Source organism: Maniola jurtina, chromosome 15 (genome assembly GCF_905333055.1).
Source record: "Maniola jurtina chromosome 15, ilManJurt1.1, whole genome shotgun sequence".
Classification (NCBI taxonomy): domain Eukaryota; kingdom Metazoa; phylum Arthropoda; class Insecta; order Lepidoptera; family Nymphalidae; genus Maniola; species Maniola jurtina.
Window position 1 is genome coordinate 3,960,174 of NC_060043.1, and position 12,815 is coordinate 3,972,988.

At 35.4% G+C, this 12,815-nt stretch overlaps 1 protein-coding gene across 1 annotated transcript in view; it reads left to right on the top strand.

The window, feature by feature from the left end:
- Positions 1 to 2,841: 2,841 nt before the first annotated feature.
- LOC123872393 overlaps positions 2,842 to 12,815 on the top strand; it is an 86,017-nt gene continuing 76,043 nt past the window's right edge. The window contains exon 1 of the mRNA XM_045916629.1: positions 2,842 to 3,056. The gene's annotated coding sequence lies outside the window, so the exon portion shown is untranslated. The remainder of the gene's footprint in view (positions 3,057 to 12,815) is intronic.

Sequence of the window (12,815 nt, forward strand, 5' to 3'; positions counted from 1 at the left end):
ACCTATAACGTCAGTGGTTGAACGCGTAGCTGATGCGCTTAACATTGGACAACGAACTGTTAGACGGATAACTAAAAAAAAATATGGCGAGACTGGCACAGAAGAAAATAAACTTCACACACCAAAAAAGAGAAAACGAGCAAAACCAGTCGTAGGCATCGATAGCTTTGATGCCGATGCTATCCGAAGACATGTTTACGGCTACTATTTACAGAAGGAGTATCCAACAAGAAAAAAGTTGGTGCATTCACTGAAGGAAGCTGGATTATTCTTCGGTGGGGAAAGTTCTTTAACGAAGATTTTGAAGACCATTGGATTTCGATACAAAAAATGTAACAAACGCAAAATATTGATGGAAAGATTTGATATAGCGATGGCAAGGTATACTTTTTTACGGCAAGTGAAAGAAATCAAAAATTGGCAAAATGTTGTGTTCTTGGATGAAACATGGCTTAATGCTAACCATACTGTAGGCCGTTCTTGGAACGATGACACAGCAGCATCTACTTCCAAAGTTCCTGTAGGAAAAGGATCGCGACTTATAATTTGTCACGCCGGAACCATCAACGGGTTTGTCGAAGGTTCTCTCATGGCTTTTGCGTCAAAAACCACTGGAGACTATCATGAAGACATGAATGGAGAAAAGTTTACTGAATGGTTTACCTCAATGTTGTGTAGCCTCCCTGAACCATCTATTATAATTATGGACAACGCCCCATACCACTCGATGCAAATTGACAAGCCACCTGCCCAATCCCAAAAGAAAGCTGATATCGTCGCATGGCTTCGTAAAAATGGCGTAGATGCAAACATGAATATGTTAAAAGCGGAATTAGTACGTCTTTTAAAAGAAAACAAACCAACCAAGATCCGATACGTCATTGACGAAATAGCATTAGAACATGGGCACAGAGTTATACGGTTACCGCCTTACCATTGTGAGTATAATGCGATTGAGTTGGTGTGGGCTCAAATTAAGGGATATGCTGCAAGACACAATACAGAACCCCCATTTACCACAAAAAAAAATGCTAAAATTATTAGAAGAAGCTTGTGAACATGTGACTAAAGGAGACTGGGAAAAGGTTGTGAATAGAACTGTTAAATTAATAAGGGAAGATTATGAAAGAGATGTGAAAATAGATAATATTATAGAAAACGAACATATAATTATTAATGTATGTGATGATAGCAGTGACGACAGTGAAAATAGTAGTATGGACGAATCTGATTAATTATGGCCTTTTGTGGCACCTTTTTTGGTATCTTTTGTATTCATATGTTTCTTGTGTGCATATAAAGTATGTATATTCATTTTCGTTCAAATATTCAGTTCGTTCAAATAAATTAAATAAACATATACATTTTTGTTTTATTAAACCTATTTAATCAGGTACAAAAACAAAACTTAATTGTTTTTTGTTCGAGAATAAATTGACATTCCACATCACTATTGTAATGTGTCAAACCGGCCATCATAGCGTGCCGCTAGAGTAGGGGCAATGACACAATGATTTTTATGTTGTGGCCGTTGGGGCCAGTTAGGGCCTTTGAGGGTGGCCTTGGTATTTAACAAAGGTATCTTCAAACTAACAAACTTTTACCCTGACATTAGTACTGCCAAGTATGAACCTTCGTACTGTATTAAGGAAATCCATACATCCATTCTTCCATGTATTTCCATACCAGGTTATATTAGAAATGCGAAAATGTGTCTGTCTGTCTCTATGTTTGCTAGCTTTTGACGCCAATCCGTTTAACTGGTTTTGATGAAAATTGGCACAGATATGGCTTGTATCCCTGGGACTGACCCTGTAGGCTACTTTTTGTTCCGGAAAATCAACAAGTTTCCATGGGATTTTTTAAAACCCTAAATCCACGCGATCGAAGCCGTGAGCATCATCCATTAATAGGTATTTCAGTTTGCCTGCAATGGCAGCATACTAAAGGTCTAGAGTACAAGATGAAGTCGTAGAAGGAAGAACAAGCTTAATAAATTGTACTCCTATGTAGCATACATTTTATAACAACCTCAAAAGATAAACAAATTGCAGAAAATCTTCTCGCGATTTGTCGGTGCTTTGCACCTAGCTCCTACCTACCTAAATCTAACCTAGCTCCAGAAGGTTTCTGAACCTAGGTTTTTCACTCGTATTATGATTTTGTCAGTTCGCGATAACTGCCGCGCCACCACGTACCTATATATTGCGCCTCTTACGCATTTCAACAAGAAGCTACTTATTTACTTTTAAAGTAAACTAAGGAAAATTAGCTAAAAGTATACCAATTTAATGTCTACAATTTTTGCTTTATACGTTTGTACTCTTTCGAAATCTTAAAGTACCTAATTAGTCACACTTTAGGACACGTGTATCCAAAACAATCGCGACAAAATACAAGTTTAGATTCAAAAATACGATGATGAAAGTATTCCTAACGTATAACGAACAATTTGTTTTAAAGCTGGGATATAGTTGCGCCTTTGCCAAGAATTCACACGTGATTGTCACCGATTGTTTATATTTTCTGCAAAAAATTGAAACAATGGGCGCAATAGATAGGGAGCTGATGACAGAAAATTGAATCCCACTGATTATTATTTATTGTCGTTGCATTCACAGCTGACGAGGAAGCGACTAGCTATTCTAATTAGCAAGAAAGAGCATTTAAAACCACAAAACTACTTATTAATTTATTTTTCGAATAATTAGCGATATCTGACACACTTATTCACACACCAGATTTCAGAAGCTTCAAAACTCTATGGCTCTAATGCCTATCAGTCTTAACGATTAGCTAATCACGTTCCGAAATTGCTACTAACTCCCTAGCTATAAGAAATAGCTATGAAGAGTTGGTATGTTCTGTTCGTCAGTTAGTTTCTGCATGTCTTGGACGGTGCACGAGCGCCCGCCCGCCCTGCGTGCGCCGCGAAACTCCAGTCCAGCTTCGAACTGAAAACACAAACTTTGAATTAAATGCTATTGAATACTACTATTTGAGTGAAGTGTAGTGAAAGTTGTTTACAAAGGATTGAGCAAAGATTTTATTTAAAGGTAAATTATATAAATTATCTAATAATATACTCAATTAGCTACATACCTACATATTTTTAAGAGTTATTGATAAATAAAACTTATCTGTAAAATAAATTTAAAACTCAATTAAAACTACGTAAATAGATAAAAACTTAAATAGAGGTAAATTATTATTAATCTCATTCCGTAATAACGTAAAATAAGAAATAGAAAAGGAAATATTTTTTATTCAAATAAACTTTTACAAGTTTATTAGTTATTCAGGAAGACAATGGATGTTCCACTGCCTTTCCTACCAAAAAAACCAGCAAGAAACTCGACGGTTGCTTTTTTCAATAACTTTGTAAGTACTGTATAAGGCCAGATTTCACGTAAATTGATGTAATAGTTAATTATTATTGATGACAGTACTTAGTATGATTTGTAAGCTAAAAATATAGTTAGTTTTGTTGCTATTTTAAAAAAGTTTTAGTAATAACCAAGTAGTATTTCCACTGTTTATAAAACTTTGGACGGCTCTATATTCCAAAAAATTCTCAGAGTTGTTCGGTAAGAACAAACAAAAACTTTTTAACTAAGGATCAGATTTGAACTTCAAATTACCGCTACGGAAATTTTGAATATTTTATATTTTTGTCCAATTTAAGGAAACTTAACGATATACCTACCTACCTTTTTTAAATAGCGAGTTAATAAATAGTAAAGTAAGTAAGTATTATAAGATTTTGTGTAAAAAGAAAAAAACATTCACATGAACGAAAAAAAACTTAGTTTCAAAGCTTTTTCAAACAAAACGTAAAAAAAAAACCGAGAGGTGCCTATTTTATTATCATAGTTCACCAACACCGTAATTTTTTAAATTTTAAATAGGTAAGTAATTTTGTCTTGTGTACTATTTATTCAAAAAATATTCTGCCCAACTTACAAAGTCTGGTGTAATATATTATGAATATTATATGTAAAGTATTATATATAAAATATTATATGTAAAGCCACTTTCCACGTGTAAAATTTTAAGCCCTTTTACAAAATTCATTTCATACACTATTTGTATTCAGTTCGCCCCAAAATGTAATAAAGGCTGCAGTTCTGAATTAAATGAAAAAGCTTGGCATTATAAATAACATTTCTTTATTAGGTGGTTGTAGTACCTACTTAAGAGAGTAAGTACTTTACATATAATTTATGTATCTACGTACCATCGATGCTACGTACATAAGAAAGTATATAAATGTGAAGTATCTGTCAACAAGTATAATAACTCTAAGTCAGTTTATAAATCTTATTTCCTACATTCTAAGCAATTAAAATTGAAGAAAAACTTCCTGACTCATAAGAAAACCTGCATTCCAGAGAGTTCCTTGTAATGTTTTCAAAGGTGTGTGACGTTTTCGATCTACACTAGGAAGCGTGGTGGGTTACGGGCCTACGCTCTTATTCTGAGAATATTCTCTAAGTGATGAGGGCTATTCTCAAAATGAGAAGGGCTATTCTCAAAATGGAAGGGCTTAGACGTACTCAGTAGTGGGCCAGCGATGCGTTTAGATGATGATTTCTACATCAGCTGTTAGCACATTAACCATTATACCAGTCCTGAATAAAATCTAAACACATAAGTAACAAGTGTAAATTAAAAATTTTCAACACCCCCGACAAATCATTTTCAAATAAATAATTATGTATATCTAGGCAACGTCCATCTTGACAGCTTGACATTTGTCAATTGACACTTGAATATTATGAACCTAACGGTTATCTAACCTTCTTTCCTACAAGAAAACTAGAAAATAGCTGATAACTTTTAAACGGCTGAACCAATTTTTTTGGATTATAGCTAAGAACACTCTCGATCAAGCCAAGCCACCTTTCAAACAAAAAAAAAGTAAATTAAAATCGGTTCATTCGTTTAGGCGCTACGATGCCACAGACAGATACACAGATACACACGTCAAACTTATAACACCCCTCTTTTTGGGTCGGGGGTTAAAAAGAAAAGTTCCGACTCACTGCCATACTCGAAAGCTGAAATTTTATAAAAGCAGAGGTTTCTTTTCTTTTCTCAAGTAGAGAGGTTCAAATAATAAGGCCAGATTTCCAAAAATTCTCACAGGATGAGAATAAAAAGCATATATTTTCGGAAGTAAACCGTATTTAAAATAAGCTAGGCATAGGTACATGATTAATATTAAGTTTAAATTTGGAAAAGAAAATATAGAATGTATAAGTAGTTTCCACTTGGAAAATTCTAAGCCATTTAACAAACTCATTTCATACATTGGTCAACACATTAATACAGTTTTGCTGTGGGTTTAGCGCGCCTTTATATTATGTAAAAGCCTACCGCCCTGAATAAAATATGGCAAAGCCGTGAACCGAGTCAAGGGTCACAAAACAATTTCTGTTTGTTGTACATACATAATGAAATAGCACTTCTGAAATGTTTGGTATTTGGTCTGTTAGCATTACATAAGATAGTTATTATGTTGGTGTAATATTGTAGTCTCAAGGGACCAGTTTTATAAGTCGACCTTGTAGGTGCCATTTTAGTTTATAATTAGATAGTTTTCACCTGTCGCTATTCATGAAGGAAATGGTTTTGTCAAAAAGTAGCTAGGAACCCACCTTAAAAGTTTAGTTGTCGACATTTTGACCAGTTACATTATTCGTTGACATAAAACAAGTGTAAATTAAAAATTTATAACACCCCCGACAAGTGAAAGTTACAGTAACTAGAAAAGAGCTAATTACTTTCAAACGACTGAACCGATTTTCTTGGATTATAGCTAAGAACACTCTCGATCAAGCCACCTTTCAAACAAAAAAAACTAAATTAAAATCGGTTCATTCGTTTAGGCGCTACGATGCCACAGACAGATACACAGATACACAGATACACAGATACACAGACACACAGATACACATGTCAAACTTATAACTCCCCTCTTTTTGGGTCGGGGGTTAATAACACTTAAATCATTAGAATAGAATAAATACCCTACACATAATACAATACTAATTGCCTATCAAATTAGGGGCAGAGTTTTGAGGAAGAACTGAAATAGGTTCGAAACGAATTCACAGGAAATTAGTTTTGGGAACATACCACATTCAACAATCTGCACTGGGCCAGCGTGGTGGAATATGGCCTAAACCCTTCTCATTCTGGAAGGAGACCCGTTCGCATAGTAGTGGATTGGTAAATGATGATGATCATGACGGAGTAGAGTTAAGCAAAAGTTACAAAAATATTTTAAGCTTCTTATAAGGATTAAAATAATTAACTATCTATCTACTACTACCTACTTGGAAAATAATAATCTTGTACGAAGCTCGAGGAAGTTGTATGAAACAAGTAATAGGGTCGGGAAGGTTTTGTCTCTTGAGACTGCATGCCGTCGCTCGTACTACCTATTACTCTAGCTTTTTCGCTAACTCGAGTATTTCATAGATTTTCGCAAATCACATAGCATCTTATCATATCAATCATACCTAAATTATTATTCAAGTATGATTATTTTGAAGCTTGTTTTGAAGATAACTTGCTTATACTTATAAGTTATAACTTACCTAATGTCAAGCTCAGACTTTTTCATTTACGTTTCTGATACGAACCCAAGTCCGGACTAGATATGCTTGAGATTACCCGTGGAACTAGGAATTAGCTTAACTTATTACTTCCTAAGCATTCATTCGATCTGTGAGATTACCGAATTCCATAGGTTACAATACAAGTGTAAATTAAAAATTTATAACACCTCCGATAAGTGACGGTTACAGTAATTAGAAAAGAGCTGATAACTTTCAAACGGCTGAACCTTACCGATTTTCTTAGATTATAGCTAAGAACACTTTCGATCAAGCCACCTTTCAAACGAAAAAAACTAAATTAAAATCGGTTCATTAGTTTAGGAGCTACGATGCCACAGATACACACGTCAAACTTATAACACCCCTCTTTTTGGGTCGGGGGTTAAAAAGCCGGAAAAGTAAAGTAGCTGCCCCTTGTGTAAGAAAAACGTATTCATGGTTATCGTAATCGACAGCAAATTCTGCAACTTGATTGGTTGACTCGCTATTTACATTTTTTCATAGCCGGCACTCCCGAAAAGTTAGAGGTGCGTGCCCAAAATCGAATCCTGGACCCCCAAATAGGAGGCCGATGTCTTAAAACCACTAATGGCCGATTCACACGAATTGCGTATGAAGCACGTACACGTGACACGTGCGTAGTGACGCGCGTGAACCCATAGACGTAACTGCACGCATTACGTCTCCGTGAACGTTCACGCCACGCAAGCGGTATGCCATGTTTTATACAGTTCCATACATTACAATGCAATGGTACGCGCTACGTCTACATCTACACAACGCTTACGCAACCTGTGTGAACGAGCTCTACCCCTTCGCTTCTATCTGATCTGATATATTTACTGTAATACCTTTCTATTTTCGTTAGAGTTGCGATAAAGCGGTACTAGAAGCAAAAGCTTGACATCATATAAATATTCGTCAAATGCTGATGGCCCATTTGAATATAGTTTGACTAGGTATTTCAGCAAGTGCACAATTGCTTCAATCGAGGCAACTTTACGAGTTCCGACCACGCGATATTCGGGTGTGGTCTGGTGTTTTACATTAAACTAAATTCGACATATTTTGTCAATTAGGATGTAAGTATTAAATGTTATTTATCTAATTACTGTACAAATTATGCCTGCGCGGAATGGTGCCAAGAATATTGGCTGCATTTTCGCGCGAAACTTTGTGCCAAAACGAGCCAGCCAGATGGCAATTAATCGCGGTGAAATGGCTTACCTTCGTTTGTTTGTTAGCCTTCGTACGTCCACGCCCTACGGGACAATGGTTTAGAATAGAATAATAAGATGGCCACTCTCTAGCACCAAGGATCTATATACGTAGCACAGAGTTATATCTTCTTTATACTTTAATAATAGCAATCACCTTCGATTGACTGGCACACACTATCATTTAAATGTAGGGATTGATTAGCCACAACACTAGTGGCTAATATGGAACAATAAAAATTGAAAAATGGGCCTTTGATATTCTTGGCAGGGCGGGTGAAATTTGTTTAAATTAAAAAGTTACATAGACGCCCCTGAATACTTACCGTACAGTAATAATAATAATTCGTAATTATAACGTCTATTATATATTTCTCATTGCTGAGGGTGCTAACCATACAATAAGTAACAGGGATTTTCTTGGGATAATAAATGTAGTAGGCTTCCAGAGCCCTCAGAATAATACAGCTTGGTATAAAAGATAGAGATTGCTAGAAGCACAAAAGAAACTTTGTACACTTACTAAAAGGTATAGTTCAGAGACAGATCTTGTGGAATTACGCGAACAGAAAAATGCGCACGGATTTCCGCTTGAATGTGTCGTATCACTGCGGAAATCGCCATTATCTGCGCGGACAAAACATCGAAGACGATTTCCGCGCGTGTATATGGATTGGAAATATGAATAAGAATACCTAACTTATATCACAAAACTTATCCATGTTACAAATGCCTAAGTGTTTCTTTGTTTGTCGGTTTGTCGGTTTGTACTTTTTAATTACGTCGCAATGGAGCAACGGAACGAGCGACGTGATTTTTTGCATGAGTAAAGTAGAGTAACATACTTAGGCTTCTTTATTTCGGAAATTATAAGAGATCCTACAGGATTTTTCAAAACCTAAATCTACATGGATGAAGTCGGGGGCATCAGCTAGTATACAATGAATGTAACTTGAAGCTAAACTAGGGTGATTCAGCTTTAATGTTGACTCTTGTAGATTTGCTGTAAAAATAAAAAAAAACGGCCAAGTGCGAGTCTGACTCGCGCACCGAGGGTTCTGTATTCAGGTATTTTCCCGAGATTTTGCACGATAAATTATATCATGCTTAAAAATAAATCAAAACCTGTTTTAGAATGTACTACAGGTAAAGCCCTTTCATGATACCCTACAGTTATCTTACTTTGAAAAATTGAAAATACTACTTAATTATTTATTATTTGTTCATGAACACATTTGATTTTTTTTGTGATGTGACCACAAATTCACGGTTTTCGGATTTTTTTTATTTAGTTGTGCTATAATATCTACCTACCTGCCTCATGATTCTACATATAGTTCAACGGGAAGTACCTACCTTATAGGTTTTCTTGACAGATACGACGGACGGACGGACAGACAGACATGACAGACAGGCAGACAACAAAGTGATCCTTACCTTATATGAAGAGGGTGATAAGGGTTCCGTTTTTCCTTTTCAGGTACGGAACCTAAAAACAAAAAAACCCAGATTGCACGTAAATACAGTAGCTACGGTTTCGTACGAAGGTTATATGATACTATAGTGGCCGCGCCCCAGTTGCCTCAGGTATTTACGAGAGCGGTGTACGGACAGAGGTCATTAAAGGTAAATTCCATTAGTCCGCACCCGTTGATGTCTAGTAAATCTGTGTCGTTACTTCATAGGTGGTCCATACTTAGGACTGAATAGGCTATTCAGTGATACTTAGCTTGTAAAGCGCAGTTCACGCCGCAATTTGCGGGTAAGACTTGAACTTTGACTCTACTTAGATACTTGTTACTGAGCTGGTGCATCAGAGGGTAGATACTGGCCTGGACTAGACCTTTACAACTTTCAGGGTTGCAAGAAAATGCAACTACGCTGATAAAAAATAATGTTAAGAGGGCTCTCTCCGTCACTCGTTTCATACAATCGTAGTTCCAATTTCATTTGAATATTAAGCAACCAAAGTCCATGAACTAATATCTATGTCTGTGGTTTTCCAGATTTCTGTTAAAATATTCGGTTTCAAAGTTACGCGGTCTTAAAAAATTTCATACAAATCTTTGAGCCCCTGTAATTTTAAAACTACATATATTTAGAAAAATCTAAAACACCACAGACACAGAATATATTAGTTTCTAGAATATGTCTGCAAAATTTCATGTACTTTGGTTGCTTAATATTCAAATGAAATTGGAACTACGATTGTATGAAACGAGTGACGGAGAGAGTCCTGTTAAAACTTCCAGTTTTGAGGAGGTCTGTAGGTTTTATCTAAATTCTAAATTATATAATACAAAGTAATTTTGGCATAACCGGTTTATTTGCAGAAATATTTTATTAGGGATCGGACGCTGTTGGGTAAAATTAACTCACAAATGTTTTAACCTTCTGGCTCCAGTTACTGTTTTATAATGCAAAGGGTAGCAAAGGATCCTTTCCTTTTTTGTGCAATTTGGAAACCAATTAATTCTGCTGATTATGCTACAGGGTATATTATTAGGTTTATGCATATATTTTATTTATTCAGTTTGGTTGCCATTTCAATGTTTTCCTATTTTATTAAGCGTTGATCTTTTTTCTATATGTTACACTTTAAGTACCAATATGAGGTCTTAATTACGTGCAAGGTATATTATTATACTCGGTGCTTATGACAAAAAATTATATACTAGTAGGTAGCTGGCTGACTGGCTGATTTAGTAACGCACAGCTCAAACTCGGCAAGGTCGGGTCGAAAGGCAAGCTTTTATGACGTGGACATCCGCTAAGAAAGGATTTTTGAAAATTCACCTCCTAAGGGGTTAAAATAAGGGTTTGAATGCTCATGTAGTATAATACTACTAGTATTAACATACTGACACTGTATGTTATGATGTTTCTGTAGACAAAAAGATCGCAATAAGTATGAGTATAGATATTATAAACGAATCAAAAAGCCAATTTTCTTTAAAAATGTAAGTTACATTTTAGTATCTTGAAGTTATTGCTATTTCTTGGAATATCTTGCGTAAAAAATTAATAGGCTTCTCGAAATTATTTACTGTTAACCTAATCTAACATTAATTAAACAGTCGTATTTTAAAAGAATTACTAAGTTTTGCTAGTATTTTGAATGATTAAAAACTGTAACTTAAAATTAAAAGTCTTCGTGCTTAAACCTCAACATTGCGAAAAACTAATCCACTTATAAGTATGTACTAGGTACATAAAACTGTCTAGCTAAGTTGTAATATTTAAAAATTAATTTGTAAGTAATTGTGAGTTAATAACTTTAATAGTTATACTTAGGTTATTACGGATCCCTAAATGTGTTATTATTTTGCAGCTGGGGAGCTAGCAAATAAAACTCTAATTTTAAGATCTTTCATACATATTTTATTCGCTAATCGGGACTACAGTAGACTTGAGATGAATAGGTGCATTGTTACACATAGACGGCGCGTCGCCCGAAGGCCTACAATTTAGTTCACCATGCTATGCTACACGGGTGCATACTTATGTGCCAGCCTTGAATCACTTAAAAATACAACTTTACTAAAGAAAATTCTAGTTTTTATTACCCGTAACCGTTATTTAAAAAAAAGCAAAATGAAAGAAAATCTTTAAGTTCGAATATATTTTTAAAATCAAGAAAGATTTGTCCACACCCCTCTTTGATTTTCCGGGATAAAAAGTAAACTTTCCAGGTCACTTTCCAGGTTTTAAACAATATCAAGTCAAAAAATCATGTCGGTCCATTGCTCCGTGGCGACGTGATTAAAGTACAAACCAATAAACCAACAAATACACTTTCATATTTATAATATGGGGAGTAATAAATAAAATCTGAAACTGTTTAAAATGTAAATAATATCTTACATGGTAAATGTAATTACAGACTAGTTACTACCTTCTACCATTATAAGCATAAAAATAAAACATCAATTCGTAGTTCGTAGCTTTTTCGTAGGCCGTAGCACACATAGCTCGTAGCTGATGGTCGATTTTCCTCCCTTATAGAGGAGGTATAAATAAATAAGTAGGTACCTCAGTATTCAAATAAGTGAGTAAAACACAAAGTCAGGTATACAGCCTGAACCTAATGATTCTGTAACCTAAGTTTTAGTAGCAAAAATGCAAGTAGGTAAGTACAGATTTTCCTGTACACCGAATTTCACGTAGACTATGCTACGGGAACGCTTGAATTGCCGCGAAAAGTTAGTTGTAGGAATTCCCAGAAGATCCAGATATTGGAGATGTCTCTCAACAAGTTCAAAGTTTTCATAAAACGTGAACTTATTGAAAAATCTTATTACATTGTCCATAAAGAATTATTTAAATGATGAGAAAGCTTGGGAATGAGTTGCTTTACAGTTTTGCAATACTTAGGTAGTCCTAACAAGTTTGTGATACTGTAAAATGGTGATAATAAAAAGAATATCGGAGTGAGTTTGTTGTGGGCTTCTTCTCAGACCAGGGTGCGTTTGGAACAATCTTAGTTTGGTTTTAAGTTTACCTAATTAATTTTAGCTATCACACCATCCTTATCTTACAAATTCAACAATTGACAGTCAAAAAGTGTACAATGGTACCTGTTTTGAATATATTCTTTGAGTTTCATTTTTTTCCCCTCTCCCCTGTTTCCCCTCCAATTAAGCGTAAAGCTTGTGCCAGGAGTGAGTACAACAATAGTGCAACGGGTTTGAACCGTCGACCTTTGGAATTCAGTCCGCTCCTCAACCGTGAAGCTACAAGGCGCTTAGTTTGGAATGTATTTGCAAATAAAGTTGTTGAAATTTCGCAACCGGATGATATCGAGGACGCGCGGAAAACGCACGGATGACGGCGCGGCGCGGTGTCATTTCCGTGATATATGTCGCTTTTCAAACTATTTTATTCGACACATTTGGAGCGAAATTCTGCACACATAGTTTGATAGATTTGTCTTCAACCAAAGCCTAGAGAATATACAGACATGACGCATATA